This window comes from Euprymna scolopes, chromosome 17 (genome assembly GCF_053919585.1).
Source record: "Euprymna scolopes isolate OS-2025 chromosome 17, ASM5391958v1, whole genome shotgun sequence".
NCBI lineage: Eukaryota > Metazoa > Mollusca > Cephalopoda > Sepiida > Sepiolidae > Euprymna > Euprymna scolopes.
Window position 1 is genome coordinate 4,742,665 of NC_136498.1, and position 26,230 is coordinate 4,768,894.

Genomic DNA, 26,230 nt, shown 5'->3' on the forward strand with positions numbered 1-26,230 from the left:
GTTTACATAAATCACAAATATATTTTTTAAATTGTATCAACTTAATATTTTTTTCTTGCTCACATGCCCCTATTCCGAATTCTTAGCAGTGGGCCGATATAAGTGGATTTTTTTCAAACTGATACAAATTATTGCACAGTAAAAATAATCAAATTAAAACAAAAATCATTTAGCAACTCCATTTCCATGGGTCTTGCTAGTCGTAAATAAAACCAATTGCTTTGAATTGTTCAGTCAAGCAGAACTTCTTACTTTTCTAGAATTCTTTTATGTTAATGGTTCACGGCTTACCAAGGCCAAAAGCCACTTGAAGATATTAGTGTAACTTGGATGTATTGGTTAGTTCGAAAAAAATGCATTATTTAATGTCTCAGAATTAACAAACATTTTTGCTGTGCTAGGTCTTCATTTAGGTGCTAAGAATGACTCAACGCTCATCCCCAGTTAGGTCGTCAAGGAGGTACTTCCAACTTTACAGACTCAGAAGGAACTACATTTTTCTGCATCATTACAGTTCAAAATTCTTAAAAAAAGAAAGAAATAAAGAAAAGGAAAAATTGCTTTTTATTTATTTTTTTATTTATTGATAACAAACAATTGTGTATTTCTACTGTTTTATTAACGCAAAGAATGTGAGTGGAATACTGTTGGAAACTGTATAAAAACACAATTAGAACATTCCCTTGTTGTTGCTGTTGTTGTCAAAGTTCTATGGGAATGGGGGATGGGGTAATCATAATCATCATTTATAGGAGGCATCATAGAGCTCCCTAATAAAAAACAACTAACATTTGGGAAATAACAAATTTGATCACATGAATTTTTTTTAGTAGTGTGTGTGTGTTTATATATATATATATATATATATATATATATATATATATATATATTTCACCTGAGCCATAGCTCATCCTGACGGTAATGAAGGCTGAGATAAGAGAAATGCAAACTAGGAGTTTGAACACAATCTCCAAGTAATTTACAAACGGATGAAAGAATGCATTGTTTATATATATATATATATATATATATATATATATAATTCATATATAGAGAGAAATACTTTGATAGTATAATAGTATTTATATAGAGAAGTTGATAGATTAGCAGAAAGTGATAAGGTAAGACTGTTAACATTTAAGATGAGATACAAAGATCAACTAAAAGGAATTTGTTGAAAAACGAATTGATAAGATATCGTAGTCTGTACATTTCAGATATAAGAAGTTTTAAAGTGCTTTTTTAGAAAGATTCAAGACTATCTTATGAATTGTTAACTAATATGATTATCCTAAAAATCAGTAAATGACAATAAGGTTATCATATGAATTATTAGTCGTATGAAAGATTGAAATAATAATTAAGCATTATCATCTCCATAACTCTCTCACACGAATTTCATTGTGTATGCTTGATTTCAACTAGATTTACTTAAAAAGCCTAAGAAAGTTGAAAAGAAAGTTACTTTATTACAGTGGATAAGTTAGTGATTGATATATAATGCTAATGACACGTTTTCGTTTTAATACAAATTAATAGTTATTAATGAAATGTATCTTTTAAATAAATATTTCAATGTACATCAAATATATTACTCTTCCAAAAAGAGAAGTGACTATGCTCGTGCTCTGATAATTTCTTAACATTTGTCGACATCGTTCACACGATACCTCGCATGGAAACGAGCAAAAGAGAATCATGTGGGTTGAGATATCACAGCTTTCTGATTTCCTATAAATTACATTTTACAAACTGTATTTTCGAAATAGTTTTTCTGAAAACAAATGCACAATTGAAATTCTATTTTTAATCAAAGAAGTTCTTAGAAAAATTATTAGTTATAAAATACCATACACTTATCACATATATTTCTTTTTAATTTTCTTAGAAAAATCATTAGTTATACCATAAACTTATTACATATATTTCTTTTTAATTTTCTTTTATTTTACTTACATTGAACTGGTAAATTTAGTAAAAAAAATTTAAAGATGATTTACATATTTTTTAAAATTAGTTTTGAAATTAAGGTACTATTGCAGAATTTGACGAATCCTTAGGATTTTCTGTTAATTATCACTCTGGCTCAACCGGCAATCATCGGATTAAGTCGACCATTGTTCAAATGTTGAAACACTAAATCGACATTTTTGTTTTTTGTATAAAAAATGTAATTTAAAAATTATTTTGGGGGTGGGTGTTTTTTTCTGTTTATTTTTTTTAACATTTTTTGACAAAAAATAATTTGTAAATTTCCTTGAAAAAAACAAACTTTTATGTATTTTCACCTAACAATTTAGTTTTCATAAAAATCATTCATCTGTTTACAAAAGATAAAAAAAAAACGTTTACAGCCAATTTTATTTTTTAAAGAAGTTTAAAAAAAAAAAAACTATGTAAAAATTTATAGTTAAAAAAAAAAAATTCATCTTTCATTAAAAATTGCAAATGACAATAAAAACCTTCATCTTTCATTAATAAAAAATTGCAAATGACAAAAAAAACCTTCATCTTTCATTAATAAAAAATTGCAAATGACAATAATAAAAGTATGTAAACAATACAAAATGCAAGTTTTCTTAAAAAATATATATTCAGTAAATTTACGATATTTTTTAAAAATATTTGTATTTATTGTATTTCTATTTCTTCCAGTTTACTTGTTTTGATATCCGACTGCATCTGTTAATGTGCTCAGCTTAATCTGGTGACTGCCGGTTAAGCTCGAACCATAATCGACAGAAAATCCGGAGGATTCAAGTCAAATTCTGTAAGAGTACAAAATTAACACGAACTTATGTAAAAACATGTCTTCTGTTCTTGATACAAATTTGTGTCCAGAAGTCACTTCTATGTGTAAGTAAAAATTATTCCATTATTTATTTACTAGATTACCAATTCACCCCAAAAGGATATCAGAAAGACTAACAGTGTCATTAGATTGATATATCAGCGTTTGTGTTTTTAAGTTGCAGAAACATTTTTTTTACCGTCTTCAGTTTGGAAGATAAAGACAGAGTCTAAAATTTCAATAAATTAGATAAATGTATGCGTTCAAAATCCTAGTATAATAATTAGATAGCTATTGGGAAAAAGAATATATTTTCTCTGAGTGTATGTAGGTTTTGATATGCAAAAATTAACTAAAATATCATTTTTAGAATAGACTTTTTATTTATTTCATAATTTGTTTTAAAGAAAAACTGATTTCCTCAATAGTTCAACACTTTTAGAACTCATTTTTGTATCTTATTTAATAAAAAAAAAACATTGTGAATTCAGATTTACTGTTGAAAGACATGTCCTAGTATCCAATCCTGTACACTTTGAAAATTCTTCTAGTGTATATGGCTGGACAGTAGAATTAAGAAAGGAAAAAAAGAAATTAAATGGAGGAGGAGGCGTAAAGGACTTTGGGAATAGCAACCAACAAGATTCGATAAAAGATACTTTTATGTTTGGTTGGGTAAAAATCTTCATTAGGACAAGTTAGGTAAAAAGAGGGTAATGTCTCAAATCTTTACAAATTTTCTTTTTATTTTATTTCTGAGGCAGAAGGTTTGCATGAGGTGGAATATAGGAAAGTTATAAGCATTTCTTTTAATTCCAAGGAAAGAAAAGTGTATTTAGTTTGAAAAGTAGATTGGAATATGAGATTTAAAAAATAATTTACAATAAGAAACAATATGGGTCATGTCCTTCCTCTCCTCCTCCTTTTGAAAGAGTATAAAAATTATGTGCTGGGCAGAAGAAGAAAAAGAAGCAGCAGCTTCCAGAATATTACCAGCTAGTAAAGAGATAGAGAGCTACCTACAAGCATAAATTTTAGATACCAACATTATCATTTCAGTGGAGTACTTGTTCACTTCTATTTGTTATAGATTAGGACCGGGCAATAAGGAAAATAGATTAAATGACATATGTATACAGGCAAAACATAGTAACGCCACCTAGTGGAGAAGTAGCTTGCATGATTTAAGCAAACGGAAGTAATAAGATTGAATGAAATGATCACAGTAAAAATGAGAAAATGTCATGAATATATCTTATGGGTGATGAAAGATATAGGACTGGGAAAACAGATGACAGAGAGACAGGTAAGAGCTATTAAATATTTTGAGAATTCAATTATTTTGATTTTAAAATGAATAGATTATAAGACTTTTTTTTTCTTTAAAGATAAAAAATTCTATAAAGCTAAACCATGAAAATTTAACTGAAATATAATCAATGTGTAAGATTTAAAACTTTCTAAGCATCTTCCGGAAAAAAAGAAAGAAATAGATGTCCATTTCCTTTTCAACAGGATATATTTTATGAAATGTATTACTAAGCAGTTTTTGGAAAACTAATATTCTTATTGAGAAAATTCTCAATTAAAATACTAGAAAACTAGTAAAGAAATAAATAAAAGGCGACCGGAAAACTCCCTCTTTTCATTGGCTAACACATCAAGATGTAGGGGAGGACATCACTTTCACAAAATGACTCCAATTAGTAAGGAGGCATCAAGTACTATTTTTTGAGTCTTTGGTATAACTCGGCCGAGGATTGAACCCTGGTCTCCTAACTTATAAGTAAAAACTCTAATTCAGATTGAATGATATAAATCAAATATGATGACTTGTAATGACATTTTATGCTTAAATTTAATTTGATTGCTCTTATTAAATAAAATGTTCGAACAATGAACTCTTTCATTAGTCAAGATTATGCTAAATGAGCCGGTTATACTGATATGATATAAAATTCAAATTTTACTAAATGACTTACAATTTTAAGAATCGTCTGCATACAAAGTAAACACCTAACTTAAAATCAATTAGTATTTCATATTATGTTCATTTAAATATTTATTTTAAAAATTGTCACATTTGCTCCAGGAAATCTGCTCATATCAGACATAATATTGTTTTGTGTTTATTGGACTTAAAATCGAACAACTCCATTCATAAGATATCCTCCATATGTCAACGATGATTTAATAAAGTCAAATCGTAAATACTTCAGCAGAATTGTGAATCTTGCATTTTGCCCATGTTATTTATTGGAGGAATAAAGAAACATAGATTCCTGGGGAGTTGATAAAAAAGCAAAGCAACTGTTATCAGTTGTCAGTTACTTTCAACAATGCTTCTCGAGTTGAGTACTGAGATAAGTGAAATTGCCAAATACCATCGGCATAAATGCAAAGCTCTTTATATAAACAAATACAGCACTCTTCAGAAATTGACAGTATTTCTACAACCATTGATTTCGCTCCCAACAAGTGACTGATAGTGTAATAGTTAGGAGGTGACTCTCAAGTAGACGGCAGAGTTTCGATCTCACCTTGAGAGACACTGAAAAGTTGTGATACAGTGAAACAGCCTGTCCATATTAATATTTTTTATAGAATTGTTTTGTATTTTAAAATATTTAAATATATTTTAAGGTTGTCTATATGACTTATCGCAGAAATTTTTTATATAAATATCAATTAATAATATTAAAGATAACCAAGGTTTTATTTCTAACATTCAAAATTTTCTAAATGTCGAATTCATAATTTTCAAAATATATAAGTAAAAAGAATTTAAAAAAAAATAAATGAAAATAACTTTTTCTCCTTTCTGTTATTTATATTAAAAACAAAACTTCATGTCTTTTACAAACTGATAAGGAATGAAAAAAAAAAAAAAAGACCGCATTATAAAGAAAACAATAAGTGTTACCTGTCTGCCTGTCATCTTCTGTTGGTTTTATTTTTTTCACTGGTGTAAATAAAGGGACGATGTTGCGTTGTTTTTCCTTGATATAAAAACAAGACTCCTCATAAGACAGTCGTCTATGTTAACACAAACTTACAATTGTTTGTGAAGACAATGTGCGAGAGTTATGAGGAGAACATTTAAGACAAATGCTGCAATCTTAGAGGAATATCAGAAAAGAAACCATAAGGATTTGAATAAGATGCATAACAAAACAAATCACACACACACGCTTATTTAGAGATATAAACTTAAATAAAATTTTAAAAAATACTTAGAATGATATTTGAATGTTTTTTTTCTAAATATTTTATCTCGTTTTTTGTATTTCTTATAACTTTTCTCTTTCCACACAATAGTCTTATAATTAGTCCTTTTGGAATATTTTTCTTCAAACTTGGAATAATTTTTTATAGAATTGTTTTGTATTTTAAAGATTTAGAGGAGATGTGGAATTAACCTGATAGATATGGCCCGGAGTTCGAATCCCATTGAATCCACTGTATTCAATAATGTACTATTATTATTTAGAAATGTATAACACTCTCAATTTACCCTTATGTATAAGTAAAATGAAAACAATTTATATCCAATTGTATAAAATTATTTCTAACAGGAATTGTGTTCTTACATTAAATAACTCCAGAAGTGTTATCTCATTAATCAAACCAAAATGAGGTTTACGTAACATGTTTCTGCTCAAATTCAACATGATTGTAAACTTATACAAAATTTTGCAAGCGAAAATTATAGATTTATTTATAAATATAGTTTAACATTAAAGTTTAACAATTTCTACAAGTAAAAAAATAAAGAAACCAGATAACATGAGAAATTGTATTAGTGATACCGGCAAATTCTATTGGATCTATGGTGTTGCCTTATTTACTAATAACCCTGGGAATTATTCATAAAGTAAAATAGAACCTTGTCTTTATAACCGTAGAAGCATAAAATGTAATGAAAAACTAAAGGGGGCGGGGCAAACAAACAAAACAAAGCAATAGATTGATCCAAACAAAACTAATCATCCTCGTTATTTCTGCTGTATTCAAATTTTTTTTTTTTTTAATTTTATTTTTGATATAATCATATACAATGAATCACAATAGCTTTTGTATTTCTGTATTAAATAATAAGACAAAAAACGGTGGGTATGCTTTAAAACAAAACACAAGCCTATCAATAGTAAGTATTTCAGGATAAATAAGATGTTGAATCATTATTTTACTTTTAAAATAATTTGTAGTCACATTTTCAAATTTAATTCTATAGTTTTAATAAGAGCAATATAGCAAATGATTACATTTGAAATTCCATATCAGTTTAATTTCATTATATTATTCATAATTGTTTAAAATATATTCGTTCTGAAAATTTTATGACAGTACAAACATGCCTTAACGTTTCTTATTTCACTTTTAAATGATACAAAAAATATAATTCATCATCCAACTTATTATTTAACAATTATATTTTATGTTCAAGACAAATTAAAAAAAAATGTTGCCTTTCTTCAAACAAATCATATTTCCATTGCAATTTCTAAAGTATTCTGATTTACATAAAAAAATTTGTTCACAATTGAAATGAATAAAGGGAAAAGTGGAAGACATATTGATATTTGAAATAGGAAAATTGAATGCGATAACAATATTATTGTAAAAGGCCCTCTGTAAGAAAACATGGATAAAAAGACAAGGAAAAGAATTCTCATAACACCGGACATTGACTAGGAAAAACCTTCCTAAGTTTCAGCTGAGAAAAAGTACATTATTCGACTTGTCAGTTAATCTTTTTTATCACATGTAGAATTTATCATCGTGTACTTGAGAATGAATTCGTAGTTCAGAATTGTCAAGATTATTCAATGGACATTTATTATGCATTCCGTATTTGAATTTCATTCAAACTTCAGACAATTATGTTGCCATAAAAGATTTCCTAGTATTTTTTCAAAACATATTTTTATACTATTCATTGATATCATTCTTTTATTTGCATTTTAGCGTTACACCAACAAGGAAATACTGTTCCTTTTTTTTAAGGAAAACAAGTCAGTTATTCTTTAAAAAAATTATATTTTTTAAATTAAATTTTGTAAATTTCTCATTTCGTTGTTCTTATCATAAAGAGATTGTAAGAATATCAACAAGATTTGGAATGATCTATATAGATTGCACCAATATTATATGTACATTGTAAGTTACTACGAAGCTCTACTAACACGCGTATTATATATTATATACCACATTGTATGTGTATACAGTTGAAATAGTAAAATATATAATAAACATAAGACTTTTTCTGTTTGATTATAGATTTGTTTTATTTTTGCAGTTTTCTGATGATTTTTGTGCCAAAATCAAAAAAGACGAAATGTATGTTCCATATGTATCGCTAACGTTTTCGATTCATCGTTGAATCAGCTTCAGGTGGAAAAAACAAATGAACAAAAAGCTAAGAAAAGAGAATTTCAAAATCCTTTTTTATTGCATATAGAGTTTATCGTCGTGTAGTTGAGAATGAATTCGTAATTCAGAATTGTCAAGATTATTCAATCGAAATTTATAATGCATTCCTTATTTAAATTTCATTCAAACTTACTACAGACAATTATAAAGTCATATAGATGTGGAAATAAAAACCGAAGCAGTGCAGTTCCATGAGAAATGTTAACCATTTAAATGCCAGGACATCAGAATTAGCATTACAGGATGAATTGTATTATTTTAAATATTTTAAAACGGTGTTACTAGTTTCATGTGTAATGTTATTTATTGTATGGTGCTGGATTTTAATAAAAATAGCTTTAAGAACTTTAAATTGAATCTATTGTTTTCGTGTGATTAACTAAAATTTATTTTAAATCAGAGAGGGACAATTATGTTTTTGTAAATGCTGGGAAATTGAGCTGGAGTTTACAAGGTGCATTATAAATCAGCAAGATAGAGTATTAGTTGTAAAAAGCAATGTAACTATTAGCTTTAGATTTTTGCTACAAGATGTTGGGTTTTATTTTTTATAGCAAATAAGGAGTCTAATTTTATTATTGTCAATTAAGGATATTTATCACTGTACAACACTTTTGTAGCTTTTTCTTTTAATTAAAATTTTGGTTACATTTGACTACAATAATACAGGTTAATATCGTTTGAATTATGATGTTACATATTATTGTCTGTATTAGTAAGTTTTTACCTTGAAATCATTAATTTTATTTGTTCATAAACGATATAATTAGGAAATTCCTAATTAATAAGGATTTATATTATATTTAATTCAATGAATGTTTCTTTTTTGCTTTTGGTGGAATAGATTAGTTTTTGTATGGTTGAGTAGGTTAGCAATAACCATAGTACTAACGATTTTGTAGCTATGGGAACTTTTAGACTTGTAAATAAAGCTAGCTGCTTTTTTATAAGTATTAATCGTATTACTAGTGGTGTCAATTAGAACATCACGGAATTATTTACATTTAGTGTTACAGTTAATTTTAAACAATTTATTTTGGAAAAAAAAAGTCCTGTACTTTGGGTATTTGGTCATTATTATCAACTAAAATGAGAATATCATCAGAATTTAAATAGTCAACGTTTTTCTTGAAATTGCAACTGGTGCTTGATTTTGACATGTGACTATATGTGTGCGTTTTCGGCCATTTTTTTTTATTCTTTTTTTTTAATTTTTGTAACCTGAAGATGATTCAATGAAAAATCGAAAATGTTAATGATACATATGAAACATACATTAATTATCTTTATTTTGACTGAGACATATAAGATTAGAAAAACTGGAAAACATAAATAAAAAGGCACAATCAAACAGAAAAATTCTGTAATGTTTAGCAATATTTTCCTAAGACATACCCCCGAAAATTTAAAACACAGTGAAGATGTGTTTTTTTTTTTTTTAAATCTGATTTTAATTAGATCATACAACTAAGCCCAATATTAATACATGTTGAAACTAATTTTGGGACTTGTTGATAAGGAAAGAGAAAAGCTGATTTATGATATTTAACAACTAAAGTTCATGGTTTTAATATTATTTCTAAAAGAATTTGTTTTGTGCTAATAAAATGCCCACAATTTATATTAGTTGAGAGCACCTGCAACTGAGAACTAATCTGTAAAACTAAAAATCTTTAATACAAAATAAAGCATACAAATTTGCTAAGTACTATTCAAATATTTCCCTTTTTTTTACACACATATGAACACATACACGTAGGATATTTATTTCATTTAGGATCCAAGCAAAAAAAAAGCACTTTCAGTGAGAGTCCAATGCATTAAACATCAGTTTATTTTAGTGGTCCTAACCCATATCAGAGCTAGCAAATGAGCTGAAAAATCTATTGCTCCAATGTAATATCCAATCGACAAGATCTACATGTTTATATTTATGTGCACGTCTATATACACTGTACACATTTATTTTCATATACACAGCTTCAATTCGCATAAATCAGTTAATATCTGCACATCAGATTTGATACAAAACTGAATAAGTAACTTTACGCATATATTTTTATATATGAATCTATAATTAAATACACTTATATTCAACACAAGTATACTGGTACATACATGCTGTTTTAAGTCTCAAAGTGTAAACATCTCAGTGACAGATTTTTATTTTGCTTTTGTAAAGCTATTTCAGAATCTATCACTATTTTCCACATCACACCCATGCATTTAGCCATACAAATAGTCAAAACTAAAAGGAAAACATTCACTCATACAGTTTTATCACCTGTTTTGAAAAGTGTACAAAACTGCATCTTTCTGCTTAAGAATTCTGAAGGGAAATTTACACGACTTTTTTATGTATTTTTTATAAAAAGAAAATGCTTCATTTGTATGGTACTTTAATGACCTTGAATTGGAAGATAGGTTTAAGGAAACATGAAAATGGACATTTTATTGAAAGAATTTAGTAAAGGATATCTTAATTGTAATTAGTATTATATAGATAGAAATAATTAAGTATTGTTTCTTTTGGTTTCTTTTCATTTCTGCTTATTGAAAACAAGAACTTAGATCAACAGCAATTAACGCGTTTTTTCCACTTGATTCTCTTGTTCCTAAAAAGCAACGGACAATGGAATCTTCTAAAGATGAGATACAATAACAGATGTGGGGGAATAGGATGCCTTTGATTCAGATTCAAAGCTCCCACCACGGCAAAATTTGGAAAAAGTTGGTTTTCTCTTTTATTTTTTCTTGATGTGTGGGTGTTTATTTTTATTTTTTTCCTTTTTTTTTTCTTTTAGATTATACAGCCAATTCATTGCAAATGTTTCTCGGTAATAATGAGCAAATAAAACATAGTTTCACAAATGAACAAACATAAGAGATAGAACCATTTAAAAATGTAAAGTGATTCTTTGAAATATTTTCCCATTTCTTGTGCTAAGAGTGAAACAAAATATTGAAAAAAAAATGTTCGTTTTTTTTCTTTTGATTTTTTTGTATAAAAATGAAATTATTAAAACAAACAACAAAATTTACAAATTTAAAATGAAATGTAAACAAGTCTTTTTTTTTATCCATTTTTAATTTTTTTAAATTTTTTTTTTTTTTAATTTTTGTTTTGGCTTGCTATCGTGTTTGGAGCACAATGATGGCATCTTGTCCTTGTTTATTATGCCAGTCCTTTTTTGTTGAGGAAAATAGAGAAGATTGAATAGAGCAGAAATAATAAAACAACTTCACCCTCTTTTCTCACTTGATTCCATGTCATATTTTGCTTCTCTAACATATCAAATGTCTCACACTTGAAAAATTATTTAAAATCAAATTTCTTGGAAATTATTTCTCATTTTTCCCTCATCAAATATGTCATTTTACTTACATAATGATTGAAACTGATTGTATCACTATCACAAGCAAAATACACTTTCTTAGTATCACATCATCTAAGAAAGTGAATGAGTCGCATTAATAAAAAGATGAATCCAGTTTTGGGAACGACATTTTTGTTTCTTTTTCTCTCAACCGGTATATAAGTTTCAGATATTTTCCTAACAAGTATAAATATTAACATTTTAAGATGAACAAAAATCTGTTTTCTTTTTCGTTTAAGGATAAAAAAGAAAGTGAATGATCGAATAACCATTTGTTATCTTTTGAAATTTCTTTCTTTTAATGCCACAAAAGAAAACAATGCTATAAAAACTGAAAAGTTAAACAAGTAAAACCTGAAAAAAAATCTTTTTTTGGAAATAGTATTTTTATTTATTATATATGTATATATGGTGGATCTTCAAATGTTTTATTTTCTTTTTAAAGCTGTAGTGGTGATGATGGTGGCATAACTAAGGTACATAGTTATTGTTAGTATGTCCACTTTCTTATCCCAGATCAATGGGTGAAATGATTTGGATATCATATGAAGCTGAAGGGATGTTTGAGAAAAGAAAACAAAAAGATGAAGGATCATTTGCATTCACCAAATCACAAGATGACAAAAAGTCTCATATAATATCACTAGCCACATGCCAAATGAAGAGATTGGAGAAGTAAGCACGAGAGAATCTAAGGATTAATGTAGTTTAGTTTAGTCTCACAATGAAAAAAACGGAAAATAACTTTGTGGGGGATGATTTGTGCACTTGAATAACGTTTGATACAGTATGGAGATCTCTTTATTTATAGTATTCCATTTTTTTTTTATTTGAAGAACTTTATTATTTTATTATTGCAAAGGTTATTTGTCCTATATTTGTGATAATAGCTTATACAAAGTTTGCAGACAGTATGAAATAGTATTGATTACTAAGATTTAGCTTGAAGAAATCTTTAGTGTGTAAAATACAATAGAGTTTTGAAAAGATTGTTCATTTTCAACGATAAAAGAATGTTTTCTCTAAACAAGTGTAAATTTATTTGTATATAATCAATATCTAAACTTATATCCACCACGGGTCGTTTGGAATTAGCATTCATAGAAATATTGGAAAGACAATAAACAAACTGATTTTTTTTCTGCACACATGCACACACACAGGCAAAAATACCAGTATATTATAATGAAGATTAAATAAAATGAAGAGTACACATGAATACCTTTATGTTTATATGTGTATATAAGAAAGAGCATCAATCAGCGGATATTTTGAGTATGTATTCGTTGGATTAATGGATTTTAGTGACATTCATGTCTACATTACTGTCAATATTCAAATTAAAGGATATATGTATGATTTAATTGTTATTCATAATCACACAGAGAGAAAATGTAGAGATAAGCCTAAAAGTGAGAAAACTAAACAGAAATGCTTTACAAGTTAAAAGTAGTTCCAAATTTGATAAAAGCCTTAAGAATGGTTTGGAAAATGAGACTAGAAGAAATCCAGAAAATAATTGGAACATTCAAATCATTGTATATTGGGAGGAAATCTTGTGTCTTAGGTGATACTCATAAATGTCACCGGCAATTGATGGTACCAATTATTAGTTATAATATTTAATAATTATTGTGATAAATTAGTATCAATATCAAAAGATTTTAATCTGTGCTTTCATATATAAAAATGAAATTGGTTGAGCATAACATATACTGAAGACTATTATTAGATATAATATTATTATTATATATTAAATTTAAGGGGGTTAGATGCTAAGTAAAAAAAAAAAACAGTTAACTAATTCAAAGACTGTTCGAAAACTACTTATTTTAAGATGGAATTCTCCTTATGTTATATTTATTAAAAATATTATTGAAAGTTTCAAACTGACATATTCCAATAATTCCGATATTGTTTGAATGATATTATTTGCTATAATAGTTATAGCATTACATGTGATTGCTTTGGTTTTTGTCTTATAACTGTTTTTATTAAAGAATCCGGATTAGAGCTTCATTGTATTATTTTCTGCTTGGATTTGTTTGGGCACTTTGCATGGTTTTATGAATAGCAATTTAGTATTAATTTGGATTAATATAACATAAAACAAATCCAACCATTAGTTGTGCTTTTTTACTCTTTATTGCATCATGCAAATTTTAATCTAAATCTTAGAAAATAAATTCTGTGAATCGTCCACTTATTGATAAACTGATATCCATATGACTTTTGTGTAGAAATAAACAAACTTATCTCGATTTCTTGTGTTTCTAATCATGAATTAAGATGGATTTATTGATTTAATGTTTTTTTAACAAATCAAAGACATGGTCTAGTTGGAAAAAAGTCTATGATATTAAGAAAAACAGAGTGAAAGTTCTATTCAAAAAGTTATTGATACTGCAAAATAACATAAACTTTGTTAAAAACTGACACACTAAACATTCGTTGCCTAGTTACTTATAATCAGTTTATTGAAGATAAGGGTATAAAATGAACATTTTATAAAACTTTGCTTGGAAGTAGTTTAACTTTTAAATAAAAATAGTAAATTATTTAACTTAACAAGTTTATTAATAATAAATAAAAAAAAGGGAAAATCATTAAAATATTGTAGTTGAAAAGTTTTTAATAAAGAACTGATTATGTTAAGAGTATGAGCAAATAAGTTGATATTTACCATGGATTTATTGGAGGTGGGCTTAAAAGTAGATTCTTTTTTCACATTTGTGTGAAAAACTTAATATATTTTATTGATTAAAATGTAAAAGTTATCTGGGACATCAAACACGTTACATATCATAGTTAATCATTTATATTTGAAAATGTTTCCTATTTCAGGAAATATTCTCAAAACTAAGCTGGAAAAATGAAACATTTAAAACATTTTAATAAATTCATGTTTATAAACTAAAATCCCATCTCATTAGTTAACAGATCCTAAAGTCTAAAAAGTTAAGCTGTGTATGTGTATACATTTATAATGATAATAAAATGTACTAAGTTTAATGCTTTACTACAGTTTCACTGTATCATCGATCATCAGCAGTGTGTCCAACTAAGATCAAGTTAATTTTTTCATTGATATTGATATCAGTGATACTGTGAAACTGCAGTAAACTATAATCTTAAATACCTTTGGAAAAAAAAATCGCGAATAGCAATAATGAAATATAATTGAGTAAATAAAAAATTATTTGCATTAAAAATATTTGTGAAACAAAATTTTCTTCATTATTTTTGTTGATTATAGGGTTAAAAAAATTTGTATGCTTAATTAGTAATACATTAACTAAAGAATCATTGAATGACAAGTATTTGTGTTAGAAATTGAAGCTATAGATTATAAATATCAGTAGTAATAGTTTTTGGATTTTACAAAACTAAAAATTGAGCAAATAATTGATCACCAAATTAAAAAAAAAAGCTAATTAAAGTAGTCAAAGTTCTTAGAATTCTGTACATTGTTAATATTTTTGAAAAGCTGATTATAAAAAAGATAGCTTAGTAAAGAATATTCTCAAAAAAAATGTATGATATGTAGACAGGACTGCTGAAAAGATGGAATAAAACATTTTTTACAGTTGCACATTTCTCGTTATCAGCTCTAAGGCATATGCACATGTAAATGTTAGTGTTTGATAAATGCAAATATTTTTGATTAAAGATTCCAGGAAATTGTTGGATTCTGGAGACCATGTATGATATTCTCATCATGCCCTCTTCTCATTGGTCTCTGTGTGTAAGCTGGAAATTGAATCAGTAGCTGTATTAATAAATCATGACATTTCCAAGCTGAATTGACACCTCATTTAACTGTTCTATAGAGAAAACTAAGTACATTTTTTCAAACTGATATCTGTTAAATATAAAGTGTCAAAATTTTTAATAAGTTTTGGCAAAAGATTGTTATAAAGTTAAAAGGGAATCGAGTTGGTGGTTCTTTGATTTGGCATGTGACTAAAATATTTTTGTTTTTCAATAACTTTTCATTTTATTCTTGTTGCGATTGAAACAATTATTCTCATCACTTCATGAGTAGCTAGCGCCATCTATTAGACAAAAATAAATATAAACAAAGAAAAAGAAAACATTTGCAACAGTTAACAGATCATTAATTACCTCTAAGGGAGGCAATCAATATGTACAATGGTCCTTAGATAACAGTGTAATATTTCAATGTAGTATACAAATAATTAACTGTGCAAAAATGTACACAAAAATAACTGTACAAATTGCTGCTTCCCTAGAAGGAATCATCATAGCCACAGAACAGATCAATTTCAAAATTGTTATTCGTTCATGCATATACATGTTATCATTAATATTATTTTTACCATTATTAATTAATATCTATCATTATTTATGTAAATTTCAGCACCTTGTCTTTTCATTCACTTGTTGGAGGGCCAGTACATATGCACCAGGAAGTAACCATCATCAACCAAACATCAAATCTTAATTGTTTTTTTTGTTGTTTTTTTTCTTTTGATTTCTTTTCTTCTTTGGAAAATTGTTAACCATTCAGTTTCCATGTACGAAAAAATATTAATAAAGAAAATAAAAGATATAAATCTCCAAGTCAGAGATCACATGTTTACAGATATTGGAGAATTCAATCACTAGTAATCGTACTTCAGTTATATTTTGTTTAACAAAGAATTTTAAAAGACATGTTTTGTTGGTGTTATTTTTTTTCTAAAAAACCAAGAGAGCATAACTATTATTCCTATAAATTTGCATTTAAAAGACATTCATTTTTTGGTGCTCATATTCAATTTCTTGATAGTAAAAAACAAATAAACTTTCATTACTGATAACATTTTCATCTGTTTTTCAAAAGTGTCAAAAAGAAAACAATATCGAGTAACCAAACGAAGCAAAATTCAATTTGACAAAGTAAAAAAAAAAAAATTGACTACAAAACAATTTCAGTATTGATCATCATCATTGTTAAACAAAGTGGTGATTATATTGAAAGGCTATCAAATTCAATTTCTTTCACTGTAGTTATTTCATATCTCTCATTTGTTTTCATATTAAAATGCTGTCAGAAATGGGAGTGAAAAGGGTTGAGATTTTATTGTATTTTTTACCATCTAGATTAAACTGAAAAATGATCTTTCTTTTTCTTGTCTCATTTTTTTATGAAAACATTGCAAATCACAGATTTTTAGTTAAAACTACAAGCAAATAAAAATCTGATTTTCTTTACAACTTATTCTGTGTTGCTATAATATTTTATGCATATTTTTTTTTGTAAAATAGGGACATTTTAAAAATGGTTACAATGGTAGAATTAGCAAGAGTGCCATGTAGATCTTTTTTCACTTTAGTAAATATTTAAAATGATCAAGTTTTGAAAATTGTTCCAAAATAACATACTTAAAACTGCACAGAAAATAAAATTTTCATTACTAATTATATAGGTACGCAGCTTTGAGAGAACATTTTGATTAATCCTATCAGCAAATGCTAAAATATTCCATGTCAAATATTGTTTATCGCATATCATAAACATCATGAACTTTTAAAATGTTTGAATTAAAAGTGTTCAAAATATGTCTGTGTTCTGAATAAGAGATATTGTTTTGTAGTATAATAATAAAAGTAAATCATAATAACAATAACCTTTTAACATAAGCATATTTTTTCACTAAATATGATTCTGATTAATTAAAGAAAAAAAGAATTTTGTTTAGAAAAAGCAAAGGTTTCTTAGAAATGTTCTTACACATTGTGTAGCATTTTTATAATTCGTTTTTTGCTGAGTTCCGTGTATGTTCAATCCTGAAAGCATCTTTTGAGTCAATCAGAGCAGCACTAATGGTTGTTTTTATTCTTTTCAAGGAATGCAGTGAAGGAAGGTATCAAAGTCCTATGAAAACACGACCTTAAAAAATATTAAAAAACAAATGTGAACAGTTTTGCTATGGTTAAATGACTGAGACAAATGAGAGCTTATTTTATCATTTTTCAATAGCCACAATGGAAGCAGATGCAAATATTGTGATAATTGCATTTTATTTTGTTCATATCTTTTTCTGTTTAACTCTTAAATATCTTAGATTTTGACAAACAAAATGCTGCAAAGTTTTTTGTTAATCCTATAATTATTTTAATCCATACAAATGCATAGATATCAAAGTTAATTCTTTTCCTTCTTTTAAGCCTATGCAGATTTTCTACATTTATGAATTGACAAATACTAAAAAAGGTTAAAATTACATATCAATTATACTTGTTATTATTTTTAATATCAACACACAATTAATCATGATGTGAAGGATAGGTCTGTCTTTCATATCAAATCCAGTGGTTTCCTTGTTCATATCAACTAATTTACTTAGAAAAAAAAGCTTAGCTAATTTTAGTTTGGCCATTGTTTTTCATTTTAAGTTTAATTTTTTTTTTATTTTATAATGAAATCTTAGTTAATCTATCTAGGAATTTGGATACTAATATTCGTTTTTTTTTTCTTCTTTCAACTCAGCCGAAATATTGTCCTTAAATCTAGATCAATTATCTATTCTTAGCTATAAGTTTATCTAGCAATGATTCACGTTTATTATGCTTACAATCAAGATATAAAGAAAGAATACCACTGAACTATCTGTTCACAAACCAATCAAGACCCATACCTTTTGTCATAATAAAGTGTCTATTGATCATCAAGATAAATATTTATCATGTAGAATGATATGATTAAAAACCTTTTTAGTTTTATCATTTAGTTTTATAGTATAGAAAATGTTTCTTAAAAGAAATTAGAAGATAACTGTTTAACCTCCACTGAGTTTGTGACAAAATATACTATTCGTAGTGATCAATAATCGATATTAATCACAATGTTTACCCATTAATAAAATATTTTCTACAACAATGAAGTATATATTATATTCCACTAAGTGAAAATGAAGTCTAGATCCCGACTGTCAAATAAATTGCCATAGGCCAAACCCTTAATGGTTATTCTAGACTGATGAATTTCTACACAAATAAAGCCTTTAATTTACTATTTAACAAATTTCTTTTTAAAATAACTTTCGATGCAAGATTATAGGATGTAAAATGAGTTATTTTTCATGTATGTTTAAAATATTTATCATTTGTTTTACATGTGGTATTTTTGTAACAACTTTTGAACACAATGATTTCTACGAACTAAGTAAATGTTCAAACTCAACTAATGTGCATTTACTTGCAATGATTTTCTCAACTGCAATGATACGAGCAAGCAGGATTAACAGTATTTACATTAATACATCTGTAAAGTAGAAAGTATCTAGATTACATTCGTATTCATAAATAGAGTTTTCTAAAAATTTACAAGAGCAGCTTTATTTTAAAATATTTTCTACACTCTATAATTGATATGTACAAATAAAATCCAGCATTAAAAAATTCTCATGTCTTTGTTTCTTCTAAGGCAAAAAAGATCCTGGCTATAGATCTTTGTATCCACCTTGTTTGCCATTCCTTGTCACAGACACACAGAAAACATTCTTTTTCATTTTACAGATAGGTAGAGTGAGAAAGGAAAGTTCAGGGAAATTCTCAAAGACGGAATTCTTTCTTTAATACCATACTTGGAATGCATTTTTAGTTGAAAGATGAGGATTTTGATGTTTTGTTCTAACCAAACAGCTTTATATAGGTCAAGCAAAATCCCCATAGGTCCTCAATATCAACCGTGGCCACAACGGAAACATTTAAGATCCAAATATGGAAAATTTGCATGATCTTATTTCAATTAATCACATTATTTTTTTTTTACATATTTATTTTTTCTTTCGTATAAATAATGAGGTAATATAAGCTGATAAAACCTTCATCTTTTTATGTCAATAAATTTGTAAGGAGGGTTTGGATGGGGAAGAAAACCAAAGACAGAAGAAACATAATGACTATCAAAGTTGTCACAAAGATTTGAGCTGCTCTAGAGGTTGATAATTTTGATCCTTGTTAATCCTAAACTGAAACCTCATTGATTTCAACTTAATACTAGCTTAAATCGCATACTCTACATCTAAAAAAATGCACACAGCTACTAAAATACAATAAATTTGTAACAGCAGTTTATAACTTCTGTACATTTTAGCTTATAACCTATGAACTACAAAAAAAAAAAAAAAAAAAAGAAAATATTCTCTATAAGATTATACTAAACTTGGGTGTAAAAGTTCAGAACCGCTGCCAGATATCCAATTTAATTAATTTCTTTTATGTTTTTAATATATGTACAATAGACAAATACACATATAGTATGTATATAAGTGTGTATTTCGAAAAGACTATTTTCTGAAACAGTAGTTGAATATTTAGAAAGTTTAGAATGATGACATTTACTCATCAGTCACTTTGTTTTTTAGGGTTTAAGTAAAGGCTCTCATCTTTTTTTATTTTGGGGTTAGTGTGTGCAAATATTTTTTCTTTTTTTTTCTTTTTTCTAATTTAATCTTTTTATGAAGATCAAATTAAAAAATGATTTTTCTTTTATTTAAATTTTTTTTTTAAAGATTTATTTTATTGTCTCTCTTCAGCATAAGTGGAACCTTGTTGTTGAAGTATTTAACCATGAAATCCCCAAGATCTGTGTGTGTGTGTCCTGTCCATATTTTTTTGACAGTTCTAAAAAAAAGTTTTTGATTTAAACAAGAAAAACGAAAGCAACAGCAGAAATTAAATAAAAAAGTAGAAAACAAACTAAAAAGAAACCAATGATGATAAACAAAATAACAGAAACAAGATAACAGAAACTGTTGCAAGCAACAGAATGATCTGGCAAATGTTCATATTTTGATCCGTATATTGATACATGTGCATTGATACAGATGCCTGAGTTATTATGTCAAGTATCTGAGCAGCGAATGTTTGCTTCTTTCCTTTTGAATATGAGCTACTCAGTAAAAACACATACATTTTCTGTTTTTCCAGTTAGAATCTCACTCACAGTTCCAAGCTCGACTTTGCTGTTTTCATCGTTTCTATCTTTCCAAAGAGATAGACGTCAGACTTGTTCAAGATGAGTTTTTTTAAATATTTTTTTATTTTTATTTATTTATTTTTTTTAGAAAGTTTTTTTTCTCTCTCTAATTTCTCTTTAACAGCCCGTGGGCTTCCCCACAGATTACTGACCATAACATGTATAGTTTTCTTTTTTTGTGTATGTTTTTTTTTTTTCTATTTTTTTTTTAAATTTTTTGTTCCTTATATTGTGAAAAAAAAAATGCATGAATAGTGTTAGCAGTAAAAGATGCAAATGGAAATCGTAAATATTAAGAATAGCAGATATTCTGAGAATAATAGCACAACTAGAGTTGCTAATGGACAAACTGGTTAATATCACTAGATTGGAAGTGGTCATACTTCGACAACCTTTGGTCCCAGTCTCAACGAAGAACACATACCTCTCAATCCTCTTTCATAAAAAAGCACTCAAAATACTTGCAAACATTTTTACATTTATTTCTTACAAATCCAACAAATCAATTTCTTGATTTTTATCACATTCTGACATCACTCTTATTTCCATTTGTTTCACTCTATTTTATATTCTTATTCTCTTTCTTTCTCACTAGAAACATTACTTTCAATTTGAATAAATGGTTAAAGTGTTCAAAAGTCAGATAAATCCAGAATAACACGGTTATGAGCAAAGTATTCCAGCAATGGGTTCAGATTCCAGGAACAAAACAGTTAATATGAGGAGAATAAACCACCTCAACAATAAGCATCAAAAATGTTGATTAGCTCAATATTTGTCTTCATGGCCATCAATACTTAGCTTGAACACTTAGTTTTTTGCTGGAATATAAAATGTAATAGACTCTAACCAAGCCATGCATTTTTGCAAGACAATCTAGATATGTTAATATAGGAGGAAATTTGCTTAGTATGTGTTCTAGTAGGTAGAAAAGTATTTTGTTTGCATATAGATAATGAGTTATCTGAGAAGATAGTTATATAAATACGTAGGTAGGGCAAATAAATTGTCATCTTAATAACAAAAATAAGAAAACTACATGAAATATCTTTCAATAATACTCATATCAATATTTAATATATGTAGATACTTATAGTATTTAATTTGTTGGTGAGAATATTTATTAATGTATATAATAGTAAACAATTTCCCTTTCTGATATTATAACTGTAATAATAATGGCATAGTATTATTAGAGAAGTAGCAGCTAGTATATAATGTGCATGTGTGTGTATGTAGGCATAGCCCATGTGGCTAAGTGAGGAAGGCACAGTAAATATACCCACAAGTGGAACCAGTCTCTAAAGTGGAACAACAAAAAATCAGTTCTTGCTTATATCTTGTATCTCCAATACAAAAAATGCCCAGCCTTCTTATCCTCCTTCAGTTGTGTTTACTTAAATTATAATTATTGTTTATCCAGAGAGGATGTTCCTAATGAAACAAAGTGTATTATTATGAATATTATACTGATTTTAAAACTCATTACTTATAGAAAAGTAAGCATTCTTATTTCACTAAATGTAAAATAAAAACATTTTATCCATCTATTTTTGTTCTCGTAATCACGTATTAATTTATTTTTCTTAGGTAAAATATTTGGTTGCATTTTTAAATGTGTAAAACTATATTTATAATAAACTAAGCTTGAATTGAACAAAAGAAAATGTCTGATATGTTCGCATGTAATTATATCATATATTAATAATGAAAATTATAATTCATTTATATATATTACTGTGTTGATGGACAATTGTGAAAAAAAAATTTGAAACAATTACTTTCAATGAATATATATTAACTAATCAATACTTTTAAAAATAATTTAAAAAAATATGTGTATGTATTAATATTATTTGAAAATAATAACATTGATTATATAATGTATGTTGAAAAATAATTTTATTGATTTGAAAAATGTATTGAAGATAATAAAGCATTTCATATATATATATATATATATATCCAATTCATGCCAGCATGTAAAACAGATGCTAAACTGCATATGAGATATACATATAAACATATATGACACACGCAAGATTGTAAGTCAAATATTTAAAATTGATATATGATATCAAATAAATATATAAGTATATTTGTAAATGTTGCATAAATATTTAAGGATGTTAAAAATTTAATATTAAAATAAATATATTAAAATATTTTGATACAATACTATTGCTAAATTAACATTTTTTTAAAGAAGTACAACTGAAAATATATGCAATTTCTTTTTAGTATACGTCAAATATTTCAATTGTAAAATTAAGCTGCTGTTTTATATAATAAAACAATCATCAACTCAGATCAAAGTAAGTTTGGATGTAAATGAATGAATTTATATATATATATGTATAATTATATATATTAAATAAATTTCATTGACTTCTAAGCTACATTGTTTTGCTATCATTTTCTTGGCTGGATGTTTAGGAGAGGAATTTAAGAAGATAAAGATTTCTTTGAAGATTATCACATATTTCTTCATGTCCAATGCACTCAATCAAATATCAGGCACACATACACATGCACATGAGGGCATGTGCATGACTACATATACATATCTATATGCACACAGACACACAGCAACATACACACACATCTATATGGATATATGAGTATCTATGCATATTGTTAATTATCAAAAGGAAATAGCAATGGAGTACAAAACAGTAATAAATGAAAACTGCTACATATTAACAGAATTCAACAGTTGAAAAATACTGAATACCTGAGATCTGATAATAGTCTGGCACTGGTTCGAAATGAGAATTCTCAGAAAAACCTTGTTGGTGCTGCTTCTTTAAACGAACCTGTCAATCATTTGATGTGTTCTAATGTTAGTGATTAACATTGAACTAGTCACATTTGGCTTAAACCCCCTTTTTGTCATTCTGTCAATAAATATTCTTTACCAAAATATAAAATTTATCAATACAAAAAAAATTAAATACAAGAAAGCTTATATGACACAAGTAGAAAAGTCATTAGAGTTAATTCTTTGCTTCTTTGTGAGAAGAAAAAAAAAAAACGAATCAAATGTGTGGGTGTGTGTGTGTGTGTGTGTGTATATATTTACCCTTTTCTTTTTATTCTATGAATGGTCCTTTTTCCATTTATAAAATCCATTTTAAAGCAGGTATATGATTTTTACTTTACAGAAATGAAATGAACCATTGCTAAATTTTTTCTTTTTATAGTAAAAAATAAAAAAAAAATAAAAACAATTCCTCAAAATAGAATAAATATTATCACTGTTTCTGATAATTGCTTTTTTTTTTCTCCTTCTGTGTTTGGGTAGTTTATAATTGGAATGTTAACTAAATATTTTTTGTTTGTTTTAATTTGAGGTTTCTAGATTATTTGCAAAAATCAACAAACAAGGCTCGGTCTGACCATAGCTACAGCATTTCTCACCTGTATTGATGCAAACACGGATTAGTTGTAAACTTTCATGTGACAACACCTTATTATGCATCAAACGAACTTTCCAGAGAGAAATCTTACTAGTATAATTCTTTTTATTCAAACTTACTTCTTTGATCTTGCTTTCCCTCACTCTGCGTCTTTCCTTCTTTGGCAAATACTAATTACACCAAAGGTTGTCGACTGACTGTGTTTAAAAAAATAAAAGTCTAATAAAATAAAAATAAAAACAACTCTATGATTAATAAACTGTTTTCTTTTTCATAAGAATTCTTTCATATGAGAAAGATGAATTGCAAACTATTAATTTAATTGCAAAATTATTTTTCTTGTTGCTGATAGAATTTTCTTTTCTTTTTTTTTTTTGTCAATAAAAAAAATTGGGGGGTATTTTTTTATCAAACCGATTAACTGTAATTTGATTGACAGGTGCTTGTAGCAGAATGTCTTCAGGAGCGTTCTTGGCAAGAATTGTCCAATATTAATAAAAAGTGACACCAGATCACAAACATTGGCTTACTTGCATGTTTGCTAGCTTACCGCACTGTTGCCTGTATGTATTATGCCTTGCGATGGCAATCTCAAATAGGGAAGCCCTCAAATATTCATACAAAAGTTATCTTTTCTTTATTCATCTTGCTCGAAAAATTCCTTTCTTTGTTTTTCTTATTTTTTAGTGAGTTTTTCGAAATATTTCCAAATAATTTGAACCTTTGACAGGCAAAGATTGCCTTTTGTTAATGCTTATTCTTGCAATAATGGTACTTGTTGCTGTGGATGTTGCTCTTAGCTAACTTCTTATCACAAACTTTCTCTTCTCTCATATAATAATGTGTGTCACACATTGGGCTGTTATATATATATCTACATCGATATATATAAATGTGAGCATGAGTGAGTGATTGAACAAGTGCATGTATGTGTAATGTGTGTGGCACTGGAGTTTTGATGAATAACAAGTACACTTTGTTTTAAAATTTTTAACTTCGATTTTTTTTTCTTTCTTGAAAGCACTTTCTGCACCTGTGAATCTTCTGTGGCAGTCTGGGCAGCAATAAGTTTAAGTAGTACCTTTTCCTGAAAGCAGACAAATAAAAGATTTAGTATAATTTACATTTTTTTTCAATGGTTTACTTTTAAAAATAAAATTGTCAAAATAATTTTAAGAACAAACCTCATAAAGTTTCAACAGCAAGACTTAAACTAAATATTAAATCTTTTTATTAATCCCATCATCTGCCTATTATGAAAGAAACAAACAAAAAACACACGGAAGAGACAAAAGAGGTAAGTTGTGAAAATATATGATCAATGCAGAGTGATGTAAATATTCAGTATTAATTATGAATTATAACAAAGAAATATCTTTCAAATTCATCAACATATCACTCCATATCACATAAATATAAGCCACTAAAACTTCCGACATTCCTTGATTTCAGGGGTCTTTAGATTGGATAAGTTTATGCACTTGGGTAGACGAATGAGCTAACACTTGCTTGTAATTCTCATTGCACAAATACAAGAAATGCAATCGATTGATGTTGTGTTTTCCAATTACATGCCATTTAATTGGAGCAATCGTGTAAATGAGGAAGATGTATTCACAGTTACTGAGAAGATCACATAACACCATAATTCTTTGATACACCATGGAGAAACTCGTATAGCCTTTGGGCCAACTCAAATTTAATTACGAAGCCAATCACTGACCTCGTCTTTGCTTCAATCAATATCATAAGAAGGTATATTTCATTTCATTCTAAGCTTATGTGAAAGTTGAACTTTAAATAATGCAACAATATCTAAAACTCGTGAGCAAGTATTACAAAGCGTCTGACTATGTTGTTTTTTGTGTATCACATAGTTCTTATGCTAAAGAATCACGATATGCTAATCTGGAATTTCTGACAATACTACTTTTTTTTCTTTTTAGCTAAACTCGTCATTTATTAGTGACAGCAAGCTAACCAAATTGCATTTAGATAATCAATGCAAAGGACACCTATTTAGTTTTGCCTTACAATCGATTGAATAGTGCTATTCTAAAAAGGGCTGTTCAGCCATTTAAAGCAGTGATAAACCTAATCATTGTCAGTTTAATTAAAATAAGCTTTGAGCCACCAGTCTGCAAGGTTAAAGCTAAATACTTTCAGTTAAATTTGTTTCAGTACAATTCCATCAACACTGAACTTGATTTTGATTTGCTCT

The 26,230-nt window shown here is 27.3% G+C and overlaps 1 protein-coding gene across 3 annotated transcripts in view; it reads right to left on the reverse strand.

Moving 5' to 3' along the window:
* Positions 1–835: 835 nt before the first annotated feature.
* The window catches only part of LOC145296655 (potassium voltage-gated channel subfamily B member 2-like), a 1,059,074-nt gene continuing 1,033,679 nt past the window's right edge, over positions 836–26,230 (reverse strand). For all 3 annotated transcript variants that reach the window (XM_080142594.1, XM_080142592.1, XM_080142593.1), the window contains exon 6: positions 836–25,096. The gene's annotated coding sequence lies outside the window, so the exon portion shown is untranslated. The remainder of the gene's footprint in view (positions 25,097–26,230) is intronic.